This window comes from Neofelis nebulosa, chromosome 10 (genome assembly GCF_028018385.1).
Source record: "Neofelis nebulosa isolate mNeoNeb1 chromosome 10, mNeoNeb1.pri, whole genome shotgun sequence".
In the NCBI taxonomy this organism is placed as follows: Eukaryota; Metazoa; Chordata; class Mammalia; order Carnivora; family Felidae; genus Neofelis; species Neofelis nebulosa.
In genome coordinates this window covers 11,404,653-11,430,725 of record NC_080791.1, presented here as the reverse complement: position 1 = coordinate 11,430,725, position 26,073 = coordinate 11,404,653, and the positions used below count along the sequence as shown (strand labels likewise).

Below are 26,073 nucleotides of genomic sequence, written 5' to 3'. Positions count from 1 at the left end.
ATCTCCCAGAGGGAGAAACATTTTATCCTCGGCATGGCCTACATGGTTGATATGTTTGGAGAGAGAGATTGTGAAGCAAAGATGAAAAACTCTACCAATTTCAAAAGTTGGTGAGTTAATCAGATATGTGTCTTGACTGACACCAATCCTAGTTGATCCTGCTTGGATGGGGTGTTAGGCTATCAGGCCCTGCTCACTGCCAGATCCAGAGGGACTTCCAGGCTCTGTCAGAGCCAGCTGCCCAGCCCCCTTTCTGGATAAGGATGTGCTTCCTGGCCCTGGGCTGCCATGTGTACATCTGCAGCTGTCCTGGCCTCTCGGGTCGACCCAGGCTTTTGCTATGGGCATAGCAGCTTTACAGAAACAAGTCCTGGGCTCCCCGCTGTCCTGCCCTGAACAGCAGACATCTCCATTGCTTATTGTGGAAGAGTCTGTCACTCCAGTGCCTCTGTTCTCCCTGTCTACAGCATGTCTGCTCGTTGGGTTGATACGGGTCACTTTTCCTTCTTTTCATTTGGATGAAGTCTGACTTCTTTCCCTACCTGGTCTAAGCTAGTGCCTGGCCCAGTGGCACCAGTTTCATGGCCTTGAATGAAAGAAGTCCATTCCTTATATGGTTTTCAAAGCTCCTGAGAAAGTGGAGGTCTTTGGTCTTGTCTCTGGTGCACAGACAGCTATGGAATATCCTATGGGCATGCGCGAGAGAGGCCAGCTTGTCTGCTGGGATTGACCCGGGCTCTCTGGTGCCCCCCTGCCATCACGAGCAGTGAGCACACTTCTCTGGCCGGTCCACTTGGCTGCCAGCATCCTCGGGAAGCAAGGTATAAGCAAGCTGGTTAAACCTCGGTTAAAGCAGGTGCTGTAGTTTGATGGGCTGGGGCACCATGGGAGGCATCTAACCCCCACACCCTACTCCCTTCTTCCCTCTGTGAGCTGGGGATAGGGGAGGTGTGTTCATCTTTGTCCTTCCAAAATGCAGGGCATCCGTGCGATCAAGAAAGAGACTTCCTGGGGCGCCTGGGTGGCTCAGTAAGTTAAGCGTTCAACTTTGGCTCAGGTCAGGATCTCGTGGTTTGTGAGTTGGAGCCCCGCGTCGGGCTCTGTGCTGACAGCTCAGAGCCTGGAGCCTGTTTCAGATTCTGTGTCTCCTTCTCTCTCTGCCCCTCCCCTGCTCACCCTCTGTCTCTCTCTGTCTCTCAATAATAAATAAGCATGAAAAAGAAAGAAAGAAAGAAAGAAAGAGACTTCCTCCTTTGGAAGAAACAATGTTTGCCTATTGGTATAGCTCTTGGCCAAACAGTGCCCACATGCATTGCCCGAAGAAGGGGCCCTGAGAGAATGACAGACTTACTCACTTCATTGGTTATTTATCATTATCAGGGCTCACATTCTAATTGCCCGCTCTCTCCCCTTAGACAGTGAGCACCCCACTTCCCCACCACATGCAGGTGAAAGGTTTGAGCCCCATCAGCATTCTCCTTGCAGTCCACTCTCCTAGATGTGCTGAGTATTTTATCTCACTCAGTTCTCATGAAGTCGCCCCCTGGGGTTGGTATTTTAAGCATCGTTTTGCAGGGGAGGGTGTGGAGGTTCCAAGATGTCTGTAATAGGCATGAAAAGTGTCGGGCACCGAGAGAGGACCTAGAGGTCTTCCCAGAGGGCAGACACCTGTCTGCATTTTCATGGATGAGTTGAAGGTTGCTGAATAGACAAGAGACAAAAGTATTCCGGGGAGAGGGAAATGATCTCTCAAAAGCTTCAAGGCAAGAAAAAACCACCTGTGCAGGGGAACCAGGGGACAGTTATAGCTGCAGGTTGGAGAAGTCGGGAAGGCTGTATGTACCAGGCTAGGAAAGTGTCCTGGGGCAATGCTGAGTGTGTGTGTGTGTGTGTGTGTGTGTGTGTGTGTGTGACATGCACATCTGTGCCTGTGCATGTGTGTACGCACGTGCATGTAAAGGTGTTTACTCTGGGCAGAATCATTGATAGGTTCTGGATTTGACCACCCTTCTGATAAGAGGCAGGTGATGCAGGAAGGTGGACCTGCTGGTGGATAGACCAGCTGGGAGGTCATCCCGACTGTCCAGTAATACTAATTGGTGTTTACTGAATGCTTAGCACTCTGCAAGTATCATCTCAGATATCTTGCAACAACCCTTGAGGTGGGTATTAGTATTATCCCCCCATGTTGCCTACAAGGAAGCCAAAATTTCAAACCATGAAAGAACTTGCCCAAGATCACATAGACTGGGATTTGAATATGGATCTCCGATTGGATTCCAAACCCTTGGCTGATAAGGGCTTACATTTGGGCAGGAATAGTGGGATTGAACATAGAGGAAAAGTCTGAGAATTATTTAGGAGTTAAAACTGGTGAATTTGGCAAGTGGAGGGATTCAGGGAATGAGCGAGGGGAGAAGCGAGGGGGAGAGCTCAGGTGAACTCCGGAGAGTGAAGAAAGGAAAGATTTTGTGGAAACGATAGTGGTTTTGTGACCATGATTCAGCTGGTGTGATGGAGCTGGATCCTTAGCAATACAAAGATTGCCCCTCTGTGTTTCCTTCACAGCTGACCCGCCATCCATCTGTGCTCTCCCAGGACAGTGAGAAAAAGGTTGACCGGAATCGATCCAGAAGAACGCCCTGCCTGAGGCTTCCAGGTTGGTACTGACTCAGCTAATCTGCTGTCTCTATACACGGTTGTCCCATCAGTTACTAAGCCCCATCTCCAGGTTGGTACCAAGGCAGTTAATCTCCTGTCTCTGCACATGGTGGTCCCGTCAGTTACTAAGCCCCTGACGGCATTGTTATCACATCCCACTTCTCCATCTGGAATCGTGAAACAAGAGATACTGCTCTTTTCTGCTCTTCATCTAACAACTCTATCAGAAAAGGAAACAAGAGATGTCAGGTGCAGCGGGTTCTTGATGGACCCATGCTGGAGACCATGGCAGCTCTTCCCGAAGGCTTGAAAGCTCCCTGTTAAATAAGCAGATCTGGAATTTATCCTGGGATGGACTCAGGCACACCTTCTGTCCCTTTAGGAAGATTAAGGCATTTGCTTGTTTCTTGCCCGTTACAACAACATTCAACAAATTTTAATTGAGGGCTTGCTATGTAACAGGCATGCCTTTTGTCCCTTTCCTTATACTAGGGGACTCTTAGAGGGTTCCCAACAGCATGGGAGCACTCTGCGTGTCATCCTCCACCCATTGAATATAATTCTTCTGGGTCAAGAGGTATAACTTCATTTCAACAATCTGCATGCTGTGCGGATTGGTAAATTCTCCTTATTGGTGTTCATTCTAGATGTTCTTTTTTTTAATGTTTATTTATTTTTGAGAGTGAGAGAGACAGAGCGTGAGCAGGGGAGGAGCAGGTAGAGAGGGAGACACAGAATCCGAAGCAGGCTCCAGGGTCTGAGCTGTCAGCACAGAGCCTGGCGCGGGGCTTGAACTCACGAACCGAGAGATCACGACCTGAGCCAAAGTCGGATGCTCAACTGACTGAGCCACCGGGCACCCCTAGATGTCCTAATCTGAAGATTTTGGTCCACGATAGGAAGATGGAGGCAATGCAGGAGCTCAAGAGGGCTGCTTTTGTTCATGTTAAACCACTAGTGCTAGGAGGATAGGAGGGACCAGACAGCAGATACTTTTTGAGAAAGTTCTAGGTTTTGTTTATTTGTTTGCTTTGAATGCGTCATTCCATGTAATCCTCACAACACATCTGCAGTGTAAGAACTACTAGTCCCATCTTATGGATGGGGAAACTGAGGCTTGGAGAGGTTAGGGAAATCACCCATGGTCGTACATCAGCCCTTGAGAGGTGGATCTGGCCCTTCTGTTCTCATTGCTCTGACTCTCCTCAGGAAGGTGCTTTATGTCACCATCCTTGGCTCATTCCGGCCTCAGCCTTGCTAACATGATACTTAAAGGTTTGTGTCACTCCTTTGTAGTCATCCCGTGCAACCACGTTTCTCCCACATTGGATTCATTTGCAATTGGATTGTCGGAATTTCAGTTTTGAAAGTCATCTCTCCAGAGCTGTCTTCCCGCATAAAGTCATGGGACCAGCCTCTTTCCTGCAGAGGTTTTTGTAATCTGCCTTCGTAATGTCCGAGGTACACGTGAGACCGTGCCCAGCTTCTCCCCCTCGAATAGCGTGATCTGTGAGATGACCTGGCTACGATTCCTCAGGAGTTTTTTTCCCTTGTTCTTTCACCAAGCAATTCACCCTCGTTGGAGCAGAATTAGGTTCCAAATAGATGTTGTGCTCTGTCCCCAACCTCTGCTTTCCGAGAGGTTACATTGCTGAGGCAAGCCACGAATGTATTGAATGTTCGCTGCTTTTTCCCTCAGTGATAGGTCCTGCAATGAAAAGTAGTTGTCAATAAGATTGATTAGGCAATTTAGACTGGGAAATATTTCCGTGAGTTTTATTTTTGTTAGGAATTTGGAATTGTCTCTGTGACAGCTTGCGAGGGACTTAACTTGGATCTCCACCTGAGTGTGTTTAGCTAATATGAAACCGTACGGCTCTGAGAAGAATTAGACTGCCGTGTGTGTGCAATTTTACGTGACGCAGCATTAGGAGACTTTGTATGAGGTAGACAATGTAGAGGAGTGGTTAAGACCATTTGTTTTTAGAGACAAACACGTGGATTCCAGTGTTTTCTCAACATTTCATTGGCTCTGAGATTTGGATAGACTCCTATCATCTTTACGCTGTATTTTTTCCCACCTGTAAAGAGGTTGGTGATACAGGTGGTGATATGGGCATATGGGCCTCTCATAGGGCATCCGGGACTAAAGGAAATAATGTAGGTAAACGCTTAACGCAGTACGTGGCACGTGGTAACATAATTAACTTGGGATACTATTATTATGAACAACGGCATCTGTTCTAATGGGGAACTGTTTCCGTTTGCATCTATGTGTGTGAATCTGAGTATGAAAATCTGAGTACATGCTTCTGGGATGTTTTAGTCTCACTGCTAGCGTTTAACACAGACATTCATAGGTATCCCATAGTGTGCCCTGAGGGCAGGGTGAGGCTGAAGAGTGGAGTCCTACATCAAGCATCAGAAGAGCAGGAAGCATCTAAATTGGAGAGGAGAGGTGGCCTCGAAAATGTTGGGTCAGAGCATGAGAGTCCCTCAGAGATGAGAAGGGTCTCAGCAGGGAGGAAGGTGGAGGGAGAGTTCTTGTGCGTTTTCTACAAAGCACAGGACAGAGATCAAGAGGTGAAGATAGTTTTCTTTCAGAGACAGAGAGAGAGGGAGGTGGAGATCTGACACGCCAGGTCGCACTGGGCTTTGGGAGGGGGCTCCTCCCCAGGGAAGTGCTCCTGGCTGGCCTGCCTGGAGGTCAAACCAAAAATCTCTCAGGACTCATTTCCCTATCCAGGTTTCAGCGGAAAGAGCAGTGGCCTGCAGAAACTCCAACTTTGATTTCCAGGCAGTACAACATTTGTTTTTAGAAAAAGAAAAAAAAAAAAGAAAAAAAAAAAAACCCAGCCCGCTCAGAGGTGACAAGGGTGACAGAGCTACAATTATCACCTGCTCCTCAGCACCTAGTGTATCGTGGGAAAGGGACTGACAGCTCTGAACTCTCTTTGTGTGGGGAGCTGAAGCCCCCAACCTCTGCTGAGAACATTTGACACAGACAGACAGCTGGGGCCGACGAGGGGGTGGGTGGGGGTGGAGGGGGCTGTCACCTCCTCCCTTTGTCTTTATGCTGTGGGAGTGGGCTGAGAGGCCTTCCACGTTATTTCCATTCTTGGGGGGATTTTTGTAATACTCAGCTCGGCGTCACTTTAGAGTCTTCTCAGGGTGTCAGACCTTACACACAAGAAAAGAAGAGAGCAACGGTGTTGAGAGGAGCGGACCTCGGAGAGGGGGCAGGATGGAGGAGTGACCTCCAGAGGGCGCCAGAGTGATTCTATGTTAAGGAGCTGCTGTAGGCGACCTTCGTTACTGGCGTAAGGAGGAAGGGCTTTTGGCACAAAGATCCAGGATAAAACCTGATTCTACCTGAAAATAATATAAAACTCTAAGTTAACAGCACTTGAATTTAAAAAATAATAAGTCATATATATGATATATATATTTTATATATGATATATATGATATTTTATGATATATATTTTTTATATATGATATATATGATATATATACATATACATGTTTTTTCATCTTCATATATATGTATATGTATATATTATATATATATATATAGTATATATATATATATATATTTTTTTTTTTTTTTTTTTTACTTGAATTTAAAAAATGAATATATACCCAAACTAGGGAGTAGTGCTTGTGGAGGACCTCCAGTTCATCAGAATAACGTTTGTCGTTTGGCCTCCTTCTGCAATTAGTGCTCTTCTCCACTGCCCTGTAGTACTGGGGCAGGGAGAAGAGGCTCAGAGGCTTGTAGCTGGGAAAATGTGCAAACTCCCGGGGAGAAGGCTTCCTGGCTGGTTCTCACCACCACCACCACCAGGAAATGAAATCCTCCAGGCGTTCTCTGCAGTTCAGCTGTTTGGCCTCTAGAGGGGCGCCCTAGAGCCACTAGTGTTCGGTTCCACTACCCACTAGCCAGGGGGACGGGTTCACTAGAGCAGCCTCAACCACGGTCACCCCCAATGTCCACCGGCACTTCCGGTGACCACCCACCCTGGCTGCCCCATGGTCCTTTTGGTACTCATCTTGTAATTGGTGTCGTAGCGTCTTGCTCCTCAAAGAGTGCTCTCTGTATCCTCAGCATCCTGTCATCTGAGTGCTTGTTAGAAATGCAAGATCTCAGTCCCTCAGCAGACATACTGGGTTAGAATCTGCATTTTGGGGGTTGAGTGTCAGACTCTGGATTTCAGCTTAGGTCATGACCCCAGGGTCGTGGGACGGAGCCCCCCATCAGGTTCCAGCGTCTATGCTGAGTATGAGTAAGATTCTCTCTCTCCCTGGGGCATCTGGGTGGCTCAGTCAGTTAAGTGTCTGACTTCAGCTCAGGTTATGATCTCATAGTTTCTGGGTTCGAGCCCCATGCCGGGCTGTGTGCTGACACCTAGGAGCCTGGAGCCTGCTTGGGATTCTGTGTCTCCCTCTCTCTCTCCCCTCCTCTACTCATGCTCTCTCTCTCTCTCTGTCTCTCTCAAAAATAAATAACATAAAAAAAAAAGAATCACTCTCTCATTCTGTCTCTCTCCCTGTGTCCCTCTCCCCCACTCACACGCTCTCTCCTCTCTCAAATTAAAAAAAAAAAAAAAAAAAAAAAAAAGAATCTGCACTTTAACAATATCCCCGGGAAATATGTATGCACATTCAAGTCTGAGAAACATAGCCCTGCTCCCCTATGGGCTCTCATGATAAGGGTGACTCTCAAGATAACTTCTGGCTTCTCAGCACCCGGGGCAGAGAACATGGCACAGAGAAATGGTCACAGGCATCTTGGCCAGAAGTCAGAGCCAAGTAGCACCCCTGAGATTTTGCATTTCCAATAAGCACTCAGGTGACAGGATTCCGCTGATCCAGGGAGCCCTCCTTGAGGAGCTAGAAGCTATAGCCCCAGTTATAGGATGAGTACAAAAAAAACCCACGAGCCCTGAGTGTGTGCCAGGCATGTTTAGGCATCCTCTGATCTCAGCCTGTACTCTCTCTGCAAGGGAGGGTGCTAGTCCCCATATACGAAGGAGCAGACTGAGGATCAGAGAGGCTTGGAACTAGCTCATGTCTCCAGAGCTAGCAAAGAGGCCAAATGGATGAGGAGAGAAGGGAGTTCCAGCCCAGAAACAGCCTGCGCGGAAGCACAGAGGTGGGAGACTGGGTCATCATCGGCATCAGGGTTAAGAAGCCCTATATGCATATGCATAATGTGTTCATTCATTCAGCCCAAGCTACTTACTGAGTACCCACTGTGTGCCATGCTGTGTGCTGGGCAAAGTAGTTACCACGTGGAGTAGGGCAGATACAATCTCTGCTCTCGAGGAGCTTTCTACTGGGGAGAGTCACTACAAACAATTTAATTACAATTGAGGTAAGAACCACAAGGCATCAAAAGGGAATCTAGCTTCATCTTGGAGGAGAGGATACTGTGTATAAACCCACAGGAGACATCCCTTCATTTAGGGCCCCCTGCTTTTCAGAACTCCTAGATCTGCTGTTTTCTTTCTGGGTTGGCAGCTCATCTCCTTCTGCCCATAAGCTGAAATCCTGGCCCAAAGGGATGCTGGACAAAGGGAGCAGGGGCCAGAGCCCAGGATATCCCCCTTGGGTTTCTGCATGGAGTGAGTGGTACAGAACACGACTTTGTTTTTTCTCACATCAAAAGCCCTGGAAGGCTGTAGTTAATGCATTTTCACGGCCAAGTGTCCTTGTGAGGAGGTTCCAGAGGAAGGCCACATCAAGCACGGCCTGATCTTTTGTTCTTCTCCCTGACAAACACCTCTCCCACTCAGACACAGCTGGGGCTCTTTCCCATGTTTCTATACTATGGCTGTGCTTTGATTTGGGGGCTCCAATTTTCTCACTTGGGTTCTGGCAGCCTGCAAATGACCCAGACGATGAATGGTTCCAGCAAATGACCTTGGCACATGGGGCAGCTGCAGTGACCAGCCAGGGCACCGGGGAGGCTGTATTGCCATGGTGGAAGTCATGAGCATGGTAGTTTCCATTGTCTGTTGCTGCTCAAAAAATCACCCCAAAACTATCAGAACAAATAGCTGAAATGAACAGTGACGCCTTGTAGCTAGTAGTTCTGTGTGTTGACTGGGCCCAGCTGGGAGATTTTTATTTTACAAGATGCAGCTGAGATCACTCATGAGGCCACGTTCACCTGGGGGCCAGATAGCACCGGAGCATCCAAGATGACCTGTCCTCCCTCATCCACGTGGTCTCCCATCTTTCAGTAGTTTAAGCTTCTCTACAACATGGCAGGCAGCTTCCAAGAGGGGTGCGTTTCCAGAGGACAAGCCCCGGTGTACAAGCACTAATCCAGCTTCTGGTTGCATCATGCTTGCTAAAGTCCCACTGGCTGAAGCAAGTCACATGACCAAGTCTGGCATCACTGTGGGAGGGGACTGTACCAGGGGGCAAGCCTCAGGAGTTGTGGCGCAGTGGGGACTTGAGGAGGCAAAGTCTAGAAAATAAGAGCAGTCCTGGGAGGTACATGTAGCTTTAACATATTTCAGTCAGTTATTCAATAAGTAGTAAGTCACTCCAACCAGTACCAGGCACTGTGCAGACCGTGAGCAAACATACCAAGATGGCCAAGACACCAGCCCTGCTCTCAAGGAGCCCACGGATCACTGGCTACAGACAGACAGGCAGATAATGCTATCGTGTGTGTGACCTGTACCTGGGCTGAGTGTTGCCTTGGATCCTCCAGGGTCAAAGAGGAGAGAAATTTGAGTCAGACTTGGGGGGCAAAGAAGGCTTCCCTGGGGAAGGAACACTGGAGCTGAGTTTTGGGGCGATAATGGCAGTTGACTGGGTGGATTTGCAGTTTAGGGATTCCAAACACAGGAGATAGAGTGTGCCAAGGCCCAGAGAGAAGAAATGTTTTGACACCACCCGAAAATGAGAGGTAGTTCCTTGTTCCACACGTCCAGAAGGAAGAGATGAGCAAAGAAAACCTAGAACCTGAAGGCTCGTCTGTCATGCCCTAATCCTTTGAGACCAAGGGAGAGCGTTAGAAAGACATCTTCTTTGTGCATAAATGCATTTAAAATTTTCGGTGATAAAACATGTTTACTTGTGTAGAAAATAATGCAATGGGGAAAACATCATTCTGGCCGCTACCCACTGAATAAGGAGACTGTGCCAAAACATAGTTATGATTTGATGGCAGCCTGAAAGGATCCAAGGCAGTTGGAATGAGGACCAGGGGGAGACACGGGAGAGGGGCTTAGGAAGTCACAAATGTGAGATTTGGTGCAGGGGAAATAGGAGGGAGAAAGAGGAAGAGATAAGGATAATACTGTCTCGTGCTGCCCCAGCACCTGTCTACAGGGGACGCAGAAAGTATAGCACCAACCAGAGGAATTGCTTTGGAGTTTGGGTGCCCGGAAAGGAGGGACTTCTTGGAAAGGACAAGGTTGATCTGTATTAATACACCATCCACTTTGTAGGCATTCCACAAATAAATGTGGTCCAGACAGAATGTGTACCTCAGTGGCAAACAGCTGGGGCTTCTGAGTTTCTCTAGTAGAAATACTGGGGTTCTATCCTGGCTCAGGTGCTGGGTGCTTTCGATGTGATGTTAGGTAAGCTCTGTGATGTTAGGTAAGCTATCTAAACTCTCTATGCCTTGGTCTCCTCATCCTGGAAAGAAGGATATTTTATAAGGTTATTGTAAGGGTAATATGGGAATCAGGCTTGCAACATCTTCAAAGGGCACTGAACATAGAAAGCACTCAATAAATCCAGGTGGAAGAATTACTAACAGTTTTGATCTGTTTATGGAATAGGTACAGCCTTCGAGTGGTTCAAAATTCAGAACATTTAAAATTATGTGCATAAAGAAAAGTCTGTTTCTTTTTACCACTGTCCTCTAAGTAAGTAGGTTTTCTCTCTGGCAGTGACAAATGTTACTGGTTTCTCAGGCATTCTTTTAAGACAGTTTATGTATGTCCAAGAAAACACCTGTACTCTCTGTCTTATTATTATACAAGTGGAGATAATACTTTCTAACACTATATTTCACTTCTACCCCCACTTTTGGCTATAATTTTTCATTAGTGTAAAGGCACTTTCTTTAGTCTTTTCCTAATGTGCAGGCTTTTACTGTTACAGTGTTTGTAATGTTACAAGCATTATTTCACTCATGCTGGAGTATAGCTAAAGATAAATTTCTGGAAGTAGAATTTCTGGGTCAAAAGAGTTCATGTGCTTTTAATTTTGTTAGCTATTGCTAAGCTCCACAGAAGTTACACTAATTCACTTCCACCAACACTGTGTGAATCTGGTGAACATGTTTGGAAACACGTCATTGGAGAGACTGTAAACTGGGATAAGGTCTAAGAGAGTAATTCAGCGATAGCTAGCATTTTGGTATTTGCCAATGTGATGGGCAGCAAATGGTACTTCTGCATAGTTTTATTTTTCATTTCTCTTACTGTGTGCAGTTAAGCACTTTTCCCCCCCTATGCTAAAACCCATTAACATTTCCCTTTCAGCAAACTGTTCCAAATAATTCTGTTCATTTTCCTATTGTGTTCTTAGGGTTGTTGTTGTTTTTTTTTTTCTCATTGATTTGTGGACCTTTATTTACTAAAGGAGTTGTAGTATGACTTGCAAATATTTTTTCAATTCTTACTTTGTCTTTTTATCTCACGTGTGGAGGTTTTTGCTATGCCGGTCTCTAAAAACATTTGTTAATGATTTTTTTAGTTTTTCTTATATGGCTTTTGATATCTGCGTCATTTTTAGTTCATTCATACTCTGACACGATAAAGAAGTTCTATCATGTTTTCTTCTGGCATCACTAAGGTATCCGTTTTGCATTTATTTTTTATTTAATTATTTTTGAGAGAGAGAGTGGAGTGCAAGTAGGGGAGGGGCAGAGGGAGAAAAAGAGAATCTGAAGCAAAGCTGCACGCCCAGCGGGGAGCTGGACATGGGGCTCGATTCAACCACCTCAAGATCACGACCTGAGCCAAAATCAAGAGTCAGACGCCCAAACCGACTGAACCACCCAGGTGCCCCTCAGTTTTGCCTTTAAAACTGTTACTCAGGGGCGCCTGGGTGGCGCAGTCGGTTAAGCGTCCGACTTCAGCCAGGTCACGATCTCGCGGTCCGTGAGTTCGAGCCCCGCGTCAGGCTCTGGGCTGATGGCTCGGAGCCTGGAGCCTGTTTCCGATTCTGTGTCTCCCTCTCTCTCTGCCCCTCCCCCGTTCATGCTCTGTCTCTCTCTGTCCCAAAAATAAATAAAAAAATGTTGAAAAAAAAAATTTAAAAACAAAAAAACAAAAAAAAAAACTGTTACTCATTTGGAAGCGCTTGGATAGCTCAGTCAGTTTGAGCCCAAGCCCTTACTTCGGCTCGGGTAATCTCATGGTTTGCGAGTTCGAACCCTGCATGGGGCTTTCTGCTCTCAGCACAGAGCCCGCTTCAGATCCTTTGTCCCCTCTTTCTTTCTCTGCCCCTCTCCCTGCTCACTCACTCTCTCAAAAATAAATAAACATTAAAAAAATAAAACTGTTACTCATTTGGAATTTCTTCTTATGTAGGTATTGTATGAATACAATTGAATGTCTTTGGGGGAGTTTCCATCGTATTTTCCCAGCATCATTAAAAAAAAAAAAATTATCTTTTCTGACTTGTGATGCCTCCTTCATAATGTATTAATTCCCCAAGTGATTTGGGTTTATTTCTGGTCTTTCTATACTATTCCAACGATCTGTCAGAATATTCATATACCATATCACAATGCTTTCATTTTTGTAGCTTTATAATGTATTTGAATATAAAGATTAGTGCCATCTCATTGCTATTTTTTTTTCATAGTATCCTGGGTTTTTTGTTCATTTTCCCACATGAACTTCAAAACAGCTGGACAGTACTTTTTACATCAATTTTAATTCATAGATTTAGGAGAATTTATATTTTTATAATCTTGAATGTTGCCAAGACCATAGCATGCCTCGTCATTCGTTCAAGCCTTCTTTTGTGTTTTTTAGTTTTCTTCACACCAGTCTTGCACATCTATCATTAATTTTTATTACTTGGTATTTCATCTTTATCCATATGTGTATTTTTTGCTGTTGTAAATGGAGTCTTATCCTCTCTTCAGCCTTCAGATTGTTGTTTGCTTCCGTGAAAGCTCTGTATATGAGTTTTGTACCCACCAGCTTAGTGAGTTCTCTTACTGCTCATGATGGTTTATTTGGTGTTTTTATTCCCCATTAGATGTTTGGACCTTCCCATATGACAATAGTGAAAATTTTGCCTTCTCCTTTCCAATGGCTAAACACACACACACACACACACACACACACACACACACACACACACAGAATCCGAAGCAGCCTCCAGGCTCTGAGCTGTCAGCACAGAGCCCGACGCGGGGCTCGAACTCACGAACTGTGAGATCATGACCTGAGCCGAAGTCAGACGCTCAACCAACTGAGCCACCCAGGCATCCCTGAAGTTTTTTCTAATAAATACATTTAGCTCATTACTATGGATTTATATGACTATATGTTTGGTCTTAGTTCTAATGTTTTTACATTCTGCTTTCTAATTTTTTTCTTTATGAAACTTATGTTTGGACCTCCCATTTGACAATAGTGAAAATTTTGCCTTCTCCTTTCCAATGTCTACAAATCTGTTTCTTTCTAAGCCTAATTGCATTGATGAGATTTCTCGGATGGAGTTATCACTGGAGATAGTGTGCATCTTTTCTGCATTCCTACCATTAATGGATATGCTTCTGATGTTTCCACATTAAACTCAGGTTCAGAAAGATGTATTTTATTGCATTGAGGGAGTATTCATGTATTCTTGTTTTATTGGTTGGTTCGTTGTTTGTTATGAGAGAGAGTGAGAGAGGGCAAGTGGGGGAGAGAGACACAGGGAGACAGACAGAAAGAGAGATAGATAGATAGAAACAGAGAGAGAGGGAGACACAGAATCGGAAGCGGGCTCCAGTCTCTGAGCTGTCAACACAGAGCCTGACGTGCAGCTCAAATTCACAAACTGTGAGATCATGACCTGAGCCAAGGTCAGACACTTAGCTCAAGTCCGACACTTAACAGACTGAGCCATCCAGGTGCCCCTGGTAGAATTCATTCCTTCCTTCCTTCCTTCCTTCCTTCCTTCCTTCCTTCCTTCCTTCCTTCCTTCCTTCCTTCCTTCCTTCCTTCCTTCCTTCCTTTCTTTCTTTCTTTCTTTCTTTCTTTCTTTCTTTCTAGAAATTTTAAGGAATCACTCTTTTTCTTTTTCTTCTTTTAAAAATAGGCTTAAAAACTCACCTTATAAAAATTTCTGGCCCAGTAGTTTTATGAAGAGAAAGTTTACTAGCCTTTTCTATTTGCTCGTTCGTAATTAGTCTGTTTAAATTTCCTATCTTTTATAGAATCAATTCAGATTATTACATGACTTATGCAATTGTTCATTCCCTTGAAATTTTCAAACGTATTTACATAGAATTGAGTAAAGTACTGGTTTAATTTCCTTTATACACATAGTTCCCCCCCTCCTCCACTCCATATGCCTTATTTGCTAGACTTTTGCTTTCTTTTTTTTATTAATTAGATTACTTACTTACTTATTTATGCTTCTAAAGCCAGCTCTCAGATTTATTCTAACATTTTCCTTTTTAAATTAATATATTTATTTCTGCTCTCAGCTATTAAATCCTCCCTTCTGCTTTCCTAAAGGTTGTTTTATTATTTTTATAGCTTCTAGAATTGAATGTTTACTTGATTTATTTTCTATCACCTTGATTACTAATACTATTGAATGAAATAAATTTCCCTGTTGATATTGCTTTAGCTGTATCCAGTAGGACTTATATATATCGCCTTAATTTTCATGTTCTAGATATTCTGTCATATTTATTTGAATTTCTTTTTTTACTGAAGAGTTCTTTTTTTTAATGTTTATTTTATTTTTGAGAGACAGAGCACGAGCAGGATAGGGGCAGAGAGAGAGGGAAGCAGAGGATACGTAGCAGACCCTGAGCTGTCAGCACAGAGCCTGACTCAGGGCTTGGACTCACAAACTGTGAGATCGTGACCCAAGCCCAAGTCAGAGACTTAACTGACTAAGCCACCCAGGCACCCCTTAAGAGTTGTTTTAAAAAGACTTAAACGTTTATTTTTTAAACGTATTTTTTTTTTAGTTTGGTTTTATTATTCATTTCTGGTTTTAGTATAGTATGACCAGAGAATGAATTTTGTACTTTTTACTTTGGATGCATTTTGAGTGAAGATATTTTCTCTATGTTGAGGATATGGAGTTGGAAATACATACATTTTTAATTTTTTAATTTTTAATGTTTATTTATATTTTTGAGAGAGAGGGAGAGAGAAAGCACAAGCAGAGGAGGGGCAGAGAGAGGGTGACACAGAATCTGAAGCAGGCTCCATTCTCTGAGCTGTCAGCACAGAGCCCAATGTGGGGCTCAAACTCACAAACTGAGGGATCATGACCTGAGCTGAAGTCAGACGCTTAACCAGCTGAGCCACCCAGGTGCCCCTAGATCCTTTTGTTCTAAGTGTGGCTTTTATTTTTTATTTTTTTTAGACGTTTTTATTTATTTATTTTTGAGAGAGAGAAAGAGCGCGCACACACACATGCCCACGCACATGAGTGGGGGAGGGGCAGACACACACACACACACACACACACACACACACAGAATCCGAAGCAGCCTCCAGGCTCTGAGCTGTCAGCACAGAGCCCAACGCGGGGCTCTAACTCACGAACTGTGAGATCATGACCTGAGCCGAAGTCAGACGCTCAACCAAATGAGCCACCCGGGTGCCCCTGAAGTTTTTTCTAACAAATACATTTAGCTCATTGCTATGGATTTATATGACTACATGTTTGGTCTTAGTTCTAATGTTATTTTTACATTCTGCTTTCTAATTTTTTTCTTTATGAAACTTTCTGTCTGCAGACTATGCACCCTATCCCTTCTCTCTGCACCCTATCCCCCACTTTGTGTAACTTAGAAAGTCTATATTTTTCTGGTAGTTACCATTGTAACCATAACTTTATATAATATGCTTAATCCCCTGTTTCTTTCGACAGTATCTATTAATTCTCTATATAATACATTAATCTTCTATTTCTTTAGATAATAGGTAGTCATTTCTTTCATATCTTTGTTCATTGCCTTGGGTTCACTGAGATAATTGCCTCATTACTTTCTTTTTAAAAAATCACGTGAAATACTTAGTCATGATTTATTTGGCTCTGTGAAAACATTTTCACTGTTGATTCTTCTTCATCTGTTTGTTTTTCCTCTTTCTTTCTTCCCTTTCTCTTGCATTTTTGGTATGGACCCTGTGCTGGTTCCTTTTCAAATACTGGCTTTGGAAGGTGGGAGTTTTTCCCTGAACCAGCTGTTGGTATGTGTGTGGGGCTGGCTGGACCGCATTTCCGGTCACCAGAATTTTTCCTTAGGACTCAGGGTTTTGTGCGTGAGTGGTGTGGGCTTTGCCTCAATGCAGCTGGGGAAGGCAGGCATTTATGTGGTAATTCATAGGGCAAAGCGTCTCTCCTCGCCACTGTCACTGAGATGGACCGTTTCTCACATACGTGGCTTGTCTGTGTGACACCGGCCTGTGTCCCACCTTCCCTGCTTCATGGAATTGGGTCCAGAGACTCTCTTGGGACCGCCCGGATACTCTGTTCCTGCTTTTGGAATCGTAGAGTTTAGGTTTCACATGTCACTTTTTGGAAATGTATTTTGCAAGTTTTTCTTCTGTAAAGAACAGCAGTGAGCTCCATTGCTGGGGCTTCCCCTCTCCCCTTTTCCTGCTGGATTCTCACGATCGGGGTGACATTCCCGTGGTCTCTTCTGCTTCACGAAGGCTAAGTTTGTGTTCCTGCGTCACATATGCCTTGTTGCATGGAGGCGATTTCCTCAAGGAGAAGGAAGGAGTGCCAGCCTCTGGTCACCCTGGAAGTTGACTGTCCTGGCCGATACTATGATCATCACAGGTGTGTTGCTGGGGAGGGGGTCACAGTCAGGGTGGCCGGACTGGAAACAGGGGAACGGCTTCCAGAAGCCCTGCCAGGTGTCAGAGAGGTCTGAGTCTTCCAGCTTACGGAGATGGGAGACCAGGGGAGGGTGAGAACACTCTCACTCACAAGCAGGCCCTCAGCTCCTGACAACCACCCACAGGGGCAGGAAGTAGGGAACCGGATGCAACCCTGCCTCCTGACAACCCAGAATCCTCTCTGTTCCTGGCAAGGACTCCGTGACTTTCAACAGATTTGGCACAGAGGGGAGCCAGAGTGTGCATCTTATGTTTACAGATGGAACAGCCAATAGTTGAACAGGAAGGGAACGTCCCAGCAAATGAGCCCCCTGGTTTCCAGCCACGAGCTCTCTCCCTTCTTGAACATTCTGCCTCACAAACCATCCTACCAGGCTTTGGTCTGAAGCATGAGTTCCCAGGAAGAACACTCGCGGTGCCCTGAATTGAATGGCTTTTCCATGCAGGTGGACTTTTTCCAAACCAGCTCCATTCCCAGCCCCTGCCGGGCCTCACCCTCTGATGCATCCTTCAGAGTCCAGCCTTCCTTGACTTTTCTCCATTCTCTCCTGCCCTGACCTTGAACTTCCTTTGGATCTTCCACTTAGCCCCTTATTTTGAAAGATTCTGCATTTGTTCCTTTGCTCTTACTCTTTTCTAGGCTTAAAACTCTCTTTCCCTTATTTTCCATTATTTGTTCCCTCACGTTACTTGGGTCTGTGCTTAAAAGTCATCTGCTCAGAGGGGTTGTCCCTGGTCACCCTATATAAAATAACACCCCCAGTTACCCTCTAACCAATTTACTTGTGTTCATAACAAGTTATTTTATAGATGTTTTTGTTTGTTAGTTGTCTGTCTTCCCCCCTAGCATGAGAGCAAAGACTTTATTTGTTATGTATGGCACTGTGTTCTTGGCAAGTGGATAAGATAGACGCTACATAAATATTATAGGAAGGAAGGAAGGAAGGAAGGAAAGATTGCTATATTCACACATCACACCGAATTAGCACTTATATATTATATTTTACTTGCCTGTTTCTCTCTTTAAACTGTCGTGTCTTTGAGGATAGTTCATCCTAGTGTCTTAGACAATGGCTGCTTTTGTATAGTAGAGGCTCTATCTATGTTTATTGAATTGAATCAACCACACCATGTCTGTCCCAAAGTGAAGAAAAGAAGTTTATCTGCAGAGACCTTGGGGAATAAGGTAATATCTGCTCTGACATCCCCCTATCATCTATCCCACCTCTTCTCCAGGGAGTTCTTTATATGCAAAAGCAACAGTTGGGATATGGACATTTTTTTTATAAGCAGTAGATTGCATTTGATCAGGAATCACAAGTGTGTCTAAGAGGGCTGGCTGAGGCTCGCCACTCCCATGCCCCGGTCTGTGGGTGGAGGTGAGTGGGGCAGCTCTCCCCATCAGCCTGCCGTCTAATTGATTACTCCCCACTCTCCCAACACACACAGGAGCTTACTAGTGGAGTTAGGAGGAAAGAGAAGCAGCCAGTAATTTTGAGAGCTCTGGGAGTTCACTGCCACTCCTTACAGGAAATTGTTCGGTTCCCTTCCTGGACCCATCAGTCAGCCTCAGTTTCCCAAATTAAAATCAGCACTTGGAAGCCATGTTCTGACAGTGATTCTATACAGAGGATCCATCTGGTTGTATCCAGCCGAGATCCCCTGTAGGATTGCTCAGGCTCAAATAATTAATGGAAGAATATTACACTGCCAAACACATCAAGCAGTTTGCCAAGAGTGGAAGGGGAGCCCTCAGGACTGGGGAGCCAGGTCCCATACATAGCTCCCCCACCCCCTATGTCTGTCTATGCACTGGAGCTGGTGACATCGGATGTACCCTCAGGGGCCATCTGGCCATGAAGTTCCCAACCAGGGGGCCAGGACATCTGATGTGTTGCCAGGACTTGGGGTCTGTGCTGCACACAGTTGGGGACAAACAACCAAGTAATAAAAATTGCAAATGATTTATTTCATAAAGAACGTAAATGATAGTGGATCTGAAGTTACGGTTGATAACTTAATTGAATTCTGTTAGCCTCCTTGGCTGAAAAAGAAAGAGCTGGGCATTGTACTAGCATGAGTAGCTCAGATTAATAGCATCACCATGGGGATCTCTGCAGAAAAAGGTTGAGAATCGTGGCCCCAGTCTGGGCTTCTTGTCAATGATGGAATCACATCTTTGGCATACTGTCTGGTCTCTGCCTGAAAACTGCCAGTGTGGTGGTCTCCATATCCTCAGACGGCAGCTCGATTAGACAGAAAGCTCTTATCCCAATTGAATTGCTTCTGGTTTCCACACATTGCCCTGATTTTCCCACCTAGAGAGAGAGGATCTTTCCTACAAGCTCCCAGACACTGTGTTCATATCATCTGGGCTACCGTCACTCTTTCTTTTTAATTCCAGCTCCTGCCTCTTTGTGGTAGGGCTGAGAAAATGTTTGGGAATATTCTCCCTAAAGGCAGTCCTTAATCACTGAGTGAAGGGCCCCCTCCCATTGGCTGGGGTAATTCTGAGGCATGTCTATGCACGGTGATCCAGATTTTTCCTGCAGGACAGGGCTTGAGTCACCTGTGGGGAAGCTGGTTTATTAACATACCGTCTATCGGCTGCTTTTCTCCTTTGTATCACTCCTCTCTGTGTTTCTTGTACCTTCCAATAAACTGTTGATGCTTGAACCCTTGGCTCAGAGGCTGCTTTCTGGGGGAACCCAAACCAGTAAACCTGACCAGAAAAATACAGGACCTTTTTGGAGAAAATTGTATTAAAACAAACCAATGGAGACATGGACCGTATTCGTGACTTCAAAGCACCGTAAAACTACCTTTTCTCCCCGATGAACCTTTATAACAGTGCAATTTTAATCACGCTCCCAGTAGAATGTTTCAGAAATCTGAAAAACGGATTCCAAAATCACACAATAGATTCAAGGGTACAAACGACAAGAACAATTTTGAGAAAGAAGAAAGAGCAAAGAAAGGAGACTTGCTTGCCCATAAATCAAGACTAATTCAAAGCTGTAGAAATAAAACCAGCACAGGACGGGCAAGTGGATCAGGGGGAACACGGCAGCCAGAGCCAGAGATGTGCTTGTGGTGATGGAGGCGCCACCCGACAAGGGAGAAGGGCGAGGCCTTGGGAAAGTCAGCCATTGCCCGTTTCTACGGAGACAGGAACACAGGAAATAGGCCCCAAGAGTGGCAGAGGTGGCACAGTTTGGGTAAAAGGACCCATCCGTGGCACTTCTCATTGAGTAATTAGGAGCTCCCTAAGATGCCAGGGCTCGCCCAGCTCTCTGTTCCCTGTGATGTTTCTTGGTTTGACGAAAGTATACCACTCGCATCTCCGGACGGGGGGGCCCCGATCGATGACCTGCCACCCTGGTGCCGAGTGCTTCGGGTCAGCTGCTCCCACTCAGCACTTCCGTGATCTCGCAAAGACAGCCCTGCACCTCAGGGTAATGGGAAAGCCTTTCTGGACAGCAGTGTGTCATTAGCTCTGGGGAAGGGGCATGCGGCATGGACACGAGGAACAGATAGATGCTCCCTTTTCCTGGCCGGGTTGAGAGAGCCATGTGCTATCTGTCACTGGGGGACACATCCACCCCCCTGACCCCAGACCCAGTCGCAGTGTGACACACACTTCCCACATGCAGGAGCCTCCACTGGGAGACACAAAGTGCCACACTGAGATGGGAACACGCTCACAGTCACAGGTCTAAGCATGATCCTGCCAGGATTGCTCCGGGGACTTCTGGCTGAGACATGGTTTCTCACAACTAAGTGCCATGGCAGGGACTTTTCCTGATGCCAGGAGCTGGTGTGGGTGCAGGGGACACTATGCCCTTAACCCCTCCCCCAAGCATCATGCACACACACACACACACACACACACAAACACACACACACACTCTGTGATATGGTAAATTTTGCGTGTCAACTTGGCTTGGCCATGGGGTGCCCAAGATATTTAGTTAAACATTATTTGGGGTGTTTCTGTGAAGGTATGTTTGGATGATATTGACATTTAAATCAGTGGGCTTTGAGTAAAGCAGATTGCCCTGTTTTACTGGGTGGGCCACATCCAATCAGTTGAAGGCCTGAATAGAACAAAAAGACCAGTGTCACATGAGTAAGAGAGAATTCTTCAGCAGACTGCCTTTGGGTTTCATCGCCAACATTGGCTCTTCCTGGTTCTACAGCAGACAGCTTTCAGATCTGAATTACAGCACCAGCTCTGCCAGGGCTCCAGCCTGCTGGCCCACCCTGCAGATTTTGGATTTGGTAACTTCCATCATTATGCGAGCTATTCCCTATAATAAATCTTTATATATATATATATATATATATATATATATATATATATGTACATATATATATGTGTATGTATATATGTATATGTGTGTGTGTGTATATATATATACATACATCCTGTTAGTTCCTTTTCCCTGGAGAAGTCTCTCTCTCTCTCTCTGTCTCTCTCTCTCTCTCTCACACACACACACACACACACACACACACACACACACGCAGTTTGCCCCTGAGGCTATACTGTAGAATGAGATTTGACAACATAACTATTTCTACTCCCCTCTCTCCCTCCCCCTCCTGCTTCCATTCCTCTGCCTCCCACCTATCCACACAGTCCCTCTGGAGCCCAAGGATGGATAGAGGTAGAGGCAGACTCAGCATCCCAGGAGCAGACCAGGATCCTGGGGCTGACCCTAGAATACCCATCTGGAGGAGCTTCGTCCCCAGATCATTCCTGGACTTTCTTCCACCTCACTCAGACCTCCTGGAATGTTCCCGGAGGACACTGCTAAATTACCTCTGCTGCCTGGGGGACAATAGAGTCTTAACAAGCTCTGATCCTCTTCTGTACTCTGTACCCCCTCCCTTCATTCCTCCCTCCCTTCTCACTTCCACTCCCCATATGCCTAGGCAATGTAATCATTGCTGTCCTCAGGTCCTTGGGAGCATACTGCTGGGCTTAGTGAGAGGAAGGAGTTATATAAGTCAGGAGCCCAGACTGGGGGTTGGAAACCAGGCCCTGAGGCCACTTCACCATTCTCAGTCCAGTGACCTTGTACCTGTCACCAAGCAGTGCACTTTTCCTAGCCTGTGAGGGGGGAGAGAGCCTAAGATGGTCCCCAAGGATGGGTGTTTGGGGTGCAGAGGAGGGAACACTGGGTGTGCCCGGCATCTGGGGGAGCACAATGAATATGTGCTGAATGTTCTTGAATGATGGGGGTCACAGAAGACTAGATCAGAGACCAGAAGTTTGACTTGTGCTGAATCACCACATTTCCCTAAATCTCAATTTCAGCAGAAGTAAGTGTCTCGAAAATGACCATCCTGGGAGGCCATACCTGTGAAAAGGCTCATTGCCTCGCAAGGTGGTCTAATTGTCTACTTTAGATGCAGTCCTACAAGAACTTAGACATTCAGGGCCGTATTTTCCCAGTATTGCCTGAGTGTCAGGCCTTGTACTGGACTCAGAGCCACCACATTTCATCATCTTAGCAAGTTGTATGCAGGGCACCTTATAATCAGTGTTTTACAGAGATGGAAGGAGAGACTCAGATGGTGACGTGACCCTTGCAGAGTCACAGAGCTGGAAAATGACTGAGCTGAGATCCAAACATTCATTCATTCATTCACTCACTCACAATTCCTCCAGGCCCTGTGCTCAACACTGGGCACACAGTGGTGCATCAGAGTGACAGGGGCTTAGATCTTTCAGTGTTCCATGGCCCCAACCACGTGATCTCTGAGGTGCTATAGCCCCAACAGTAGGCCTTATGAGAGCTCTGATCCGAGGACCCGCCGTGGCTCTTGTTCTGGAACAGCTGGCCTCCCCGCTAGGCCAGAGGGAGTCTCAGCAGTCCTTTGGAGTCAGGTTGGGGAACAAAGTAAGCACGTGGTCCATGCAGTATATTCCTGTGGGGTGGGAGCCCAGGACAGGCAGGTTGAAGGAGAAGAGAGAGAAGGCCCCAAGACGAGGCAGGAGGCAGTCGGGGCTGCTGTCGTGGGGAGAGACAGAGCAGATCTGACCACATGCCTCTCCTTCTTGATCCTTTCAGTGGTTCCCCTTGCTGGAAAGTTAAAGAGCCAGTCCCTTACAAGACTTACAAGGAGTCCCAGATAACTCCTGCCCATCCAAGTCACCCCCAGACTAGGTTAGGACTCCATGCTTTGGGTGAGTCTATTCCAGCAGATTTTATTCCAAGTATCTGATTGTGCATCTGTCTCCAACAGCCCCCAGTTTCTGGGGTCCCTCCAGGGCCCAGACCTTCAGGCCTTAGGTCCCTTGCACACAGTCGGTATTTGAGAAATATTTGCTGAGCAAATGAATGAACACAGAGCTGAGTGAACGTTCCTCAGGGGGCTGAGTGTGAGGCCTGGACGCTGGACCCAGAGTAACATGCACCTTACTCTGCATGGATGTTGCCCAGCTCAGGCTCCCAGTGGCCCCCCCCTTCTCTTTCAGAGTCCATAATTAATGTGGCACCCTCAGTAATAAGCATGCACCTCGTGGGCTCCAATCTTTCTCATTAGGTGCTGAGGCAGATTGCTCATCTTCTCTTCCTGGTGCTAATGAATGAATCATGCCGCCCTGCAGATGGCCCTGTGCTGTGCGGGGTCGGGGATGAGGATGGGGGGGTGGGGGGGCACTCCCATTCTTTCAGGGTCTGGTACTAGTGGCCAACGCACAGCCCCCACAGTGAATGGATGTAGGCCCAGAGCTGGTGTCTTTTGGTGGAAGGCAGTCCAGGTGGTGCCCCAGCCCTAATGGGCTTTAGGATAAGACCTCAACCTTCAGTCTAACATTCCAGGCTCTCTCAGCCTTGATCCTGGGCTAGCCTGCTGGGTTGGATCTCTTGTGCTCTGAATCCTGCAGTGCCGGACTCTTGTTTCCTGCAGTGCAGGCATCCTTCCTTCTGCGGGATTTTTCTCTTGCTGTTCCACTTTATTGGTTCCTGTTCCTTGTATGCCTCTCTGATGCTCATTTTGAAAAAGCCTATAAAAGCCGCGCCTCTTCCACGAAGTCTTCCCTGACCACCTTTCTTGCAGAATTCCCCTGTCCTCCTTTTATTCTTTTAATATTGATTTTTAAAATGTTTATTTATTTTTGAGAGAGAGAGCATGAGTGGGAGAGGGGCAGAGAAAGAGAGGGAGACACAGAATCCAAAGAAGCCTCCAGATTCTGAGCTGTCAGCGCAGAGCCTGACGTGGGGCTCGAACTCATGAACTGTGACATCATGACCTGAGCCAAAGTCGGACGCTCAACCGACTGAGCCACCCAGGCGCCCCTCATGTCCTCCTTTTATACCCTGCATAGACTATCTTCCAGCCCCAGCTCTGTTGCTTTTCCTACCTGTGTCTCAGATTCCTTATCTTTAAAGGAAAGAAAATCCCTCCACAGACTTTTCATGAAATTTAAATGACCTTCCTTCACTGAACATTTACAAACATTCATTCTGTATTTAGCTCAAAATACACAGGACTAGGTGCAGAGGACAAAAAAAAAAAAACAGCTTCACTGTCCAGTAGCTTATAGTCTAGTAGAAAATAACCCAAATAATAATGATAATAATACGGACAATAGCTTCATGTTTATGCCTTCCAGAGCACGTGGCTAAATGCTTTTACATACAGACAAATATAAAGGAGGTTGTAATACCTAGTAATGAAGTGCTTTCAAATTAGGTAAAGTCACAAATAAATTGAAGATTATCTTGTTATCACTCCTCATCTTTTGATGTCTGTCTGTCCCGGCTCCCCATTTAGGCTGTGAGCTCCACGAATCAGAAGGGGAATCATCCCACTTCCAGGCATGTCAACAAAGTATGTCTCAACCCCTGATGGTGGCTGGTTGGTTAATCTGCTCCCAGAACCGGGAGGATTAGAGGAAGTGTTGCCGGGTCAGAGGTAAACACTCTGGAGGCCCCATCAAGAAGGCCTTACTGAGGTCACCTTGTGCAGCTCCTGAGATTGGCCATGCCCAGCAGGTGGGGAGCAGTGGTCTATGGTCGAAGGGCTTCAGAGCAGGACCATCTGCTTTTCCTGGCAGGCCCTGAGCTCTGACTCTTGTTTCCTGAATATTCTCTCAGGCTTACTTTCTTCTCCCACGTCTTCTGTCCTAAATGTCCTTTGACTGTGAGACTTGTGGCCCATAAGTAAGACCAAGTGGAGAAAAGGGCGGTAGCCTTCCCCTCCTGATCAGTTGTACCTGCTCTCTCCCAGCACAACCAGCTCCCTGGCTTTCAGCCGCTCTGTTCCACCTGGAACTCATCCACAGGGCGCTGTGGGAAAGGACTGAGCATCAGAAGACCTGAACCTGGTCTCGACTCTGGGGCTGCCCATCCTCCACACCCCAGTTCTGTCTCTGGATCTAGGAAGAGCATCTCCTGTCCTTCCCACCTACAGGATCATTAGGGAATCAAACAAGACGATGTGTTAAGGGACTTTACACCTGAGTCATGTGAAACTGGGCAGACAGGTTATTATTACCTGCATTTTAAAGAGAACTTTCAGGTTTTGAGTTTTAAAGTGGTTTCATTAAGTCTAATGATGACCAAATGGCCCATGGGAAGGAAGGGAACATGGGGACACCAGGACTGTCCAGCCCCATCAAGTGGCACCATATGAATAGGCACAGGTCCTTAATAAGTCTTTCTACCTTCTGTGTCCCTCTGGGTCAGCGCTGCAGGAGGTGGGAAAGGGCAAGACCGACTTGTGGCGGGAAAGAGAGAGGCAGGTGGGGAGGTCGCCACAGTGTCTGGCTGGGGGCAGGATGCTCCTTGGGGCCCAGCCAGCCTCTGGGTCACTTCACAAAAGGTCACTGCACCTGCATGGAGAATTTTCCAGCTATTAACAAAGCCACCGAGGCAGTGCGTCGGTAAAGTTCAGCCTCTAATCCCCAATTAAGGCACCGGGTCTTAACTGCATCCGGCATCTGCCTGCCAATGGCTATGGTAATTGTTTCTCTCAGGCTCTCTTTCTCTCTCTCTCTCCCTCTCTCTCTCTCTCACTTTCCAGGACAGTTTCTAGTGGGAGCGGGTCCTTCCCTCAGGTTCCTGACAACCAGAAATCTCTCTCCAAGGTGATGTCTCAAGAGTGTGAGTGGGGAAGCTTCTGGGTTCAGCCTACCTTCCAGTTTTCCCCACTCCCCTGACCCCTTGGCCCCCCTCCCCATCCCTTCAGCAGCCTCATCCTGTATCCCTTATGACCTTAGGCCCCTTATTTGGAATCTACTTTGGCCAGGCACTTTGTAAATGTAATCATTTAATCCTCCAAACCAGCTTTGGAGGAAGAGTGAGCCCCACTTTCACCAGAGGGA

The 26,073-nt window shown here is 46.3% G+C and overlaps 1 long non-coding RNA gene across 1 annotated transcript; it reads left to right on the top strand.

Moving 5' to 3' along the window:
* On the top strand, positions 1-24,851 carry LOC131486812 (uncharacterized). The gene is made up of 3 exons (XR_009249460.1): positions 1-110; positions 2,569-2,659; positions 24,522-24,851. It is a non-coding gene; the product is annotated as an uncharacterized LOC131486812 (long non-coding RNA).
* Positions 24,852-26,073: the final 1,222 nt, after the last annotated feature.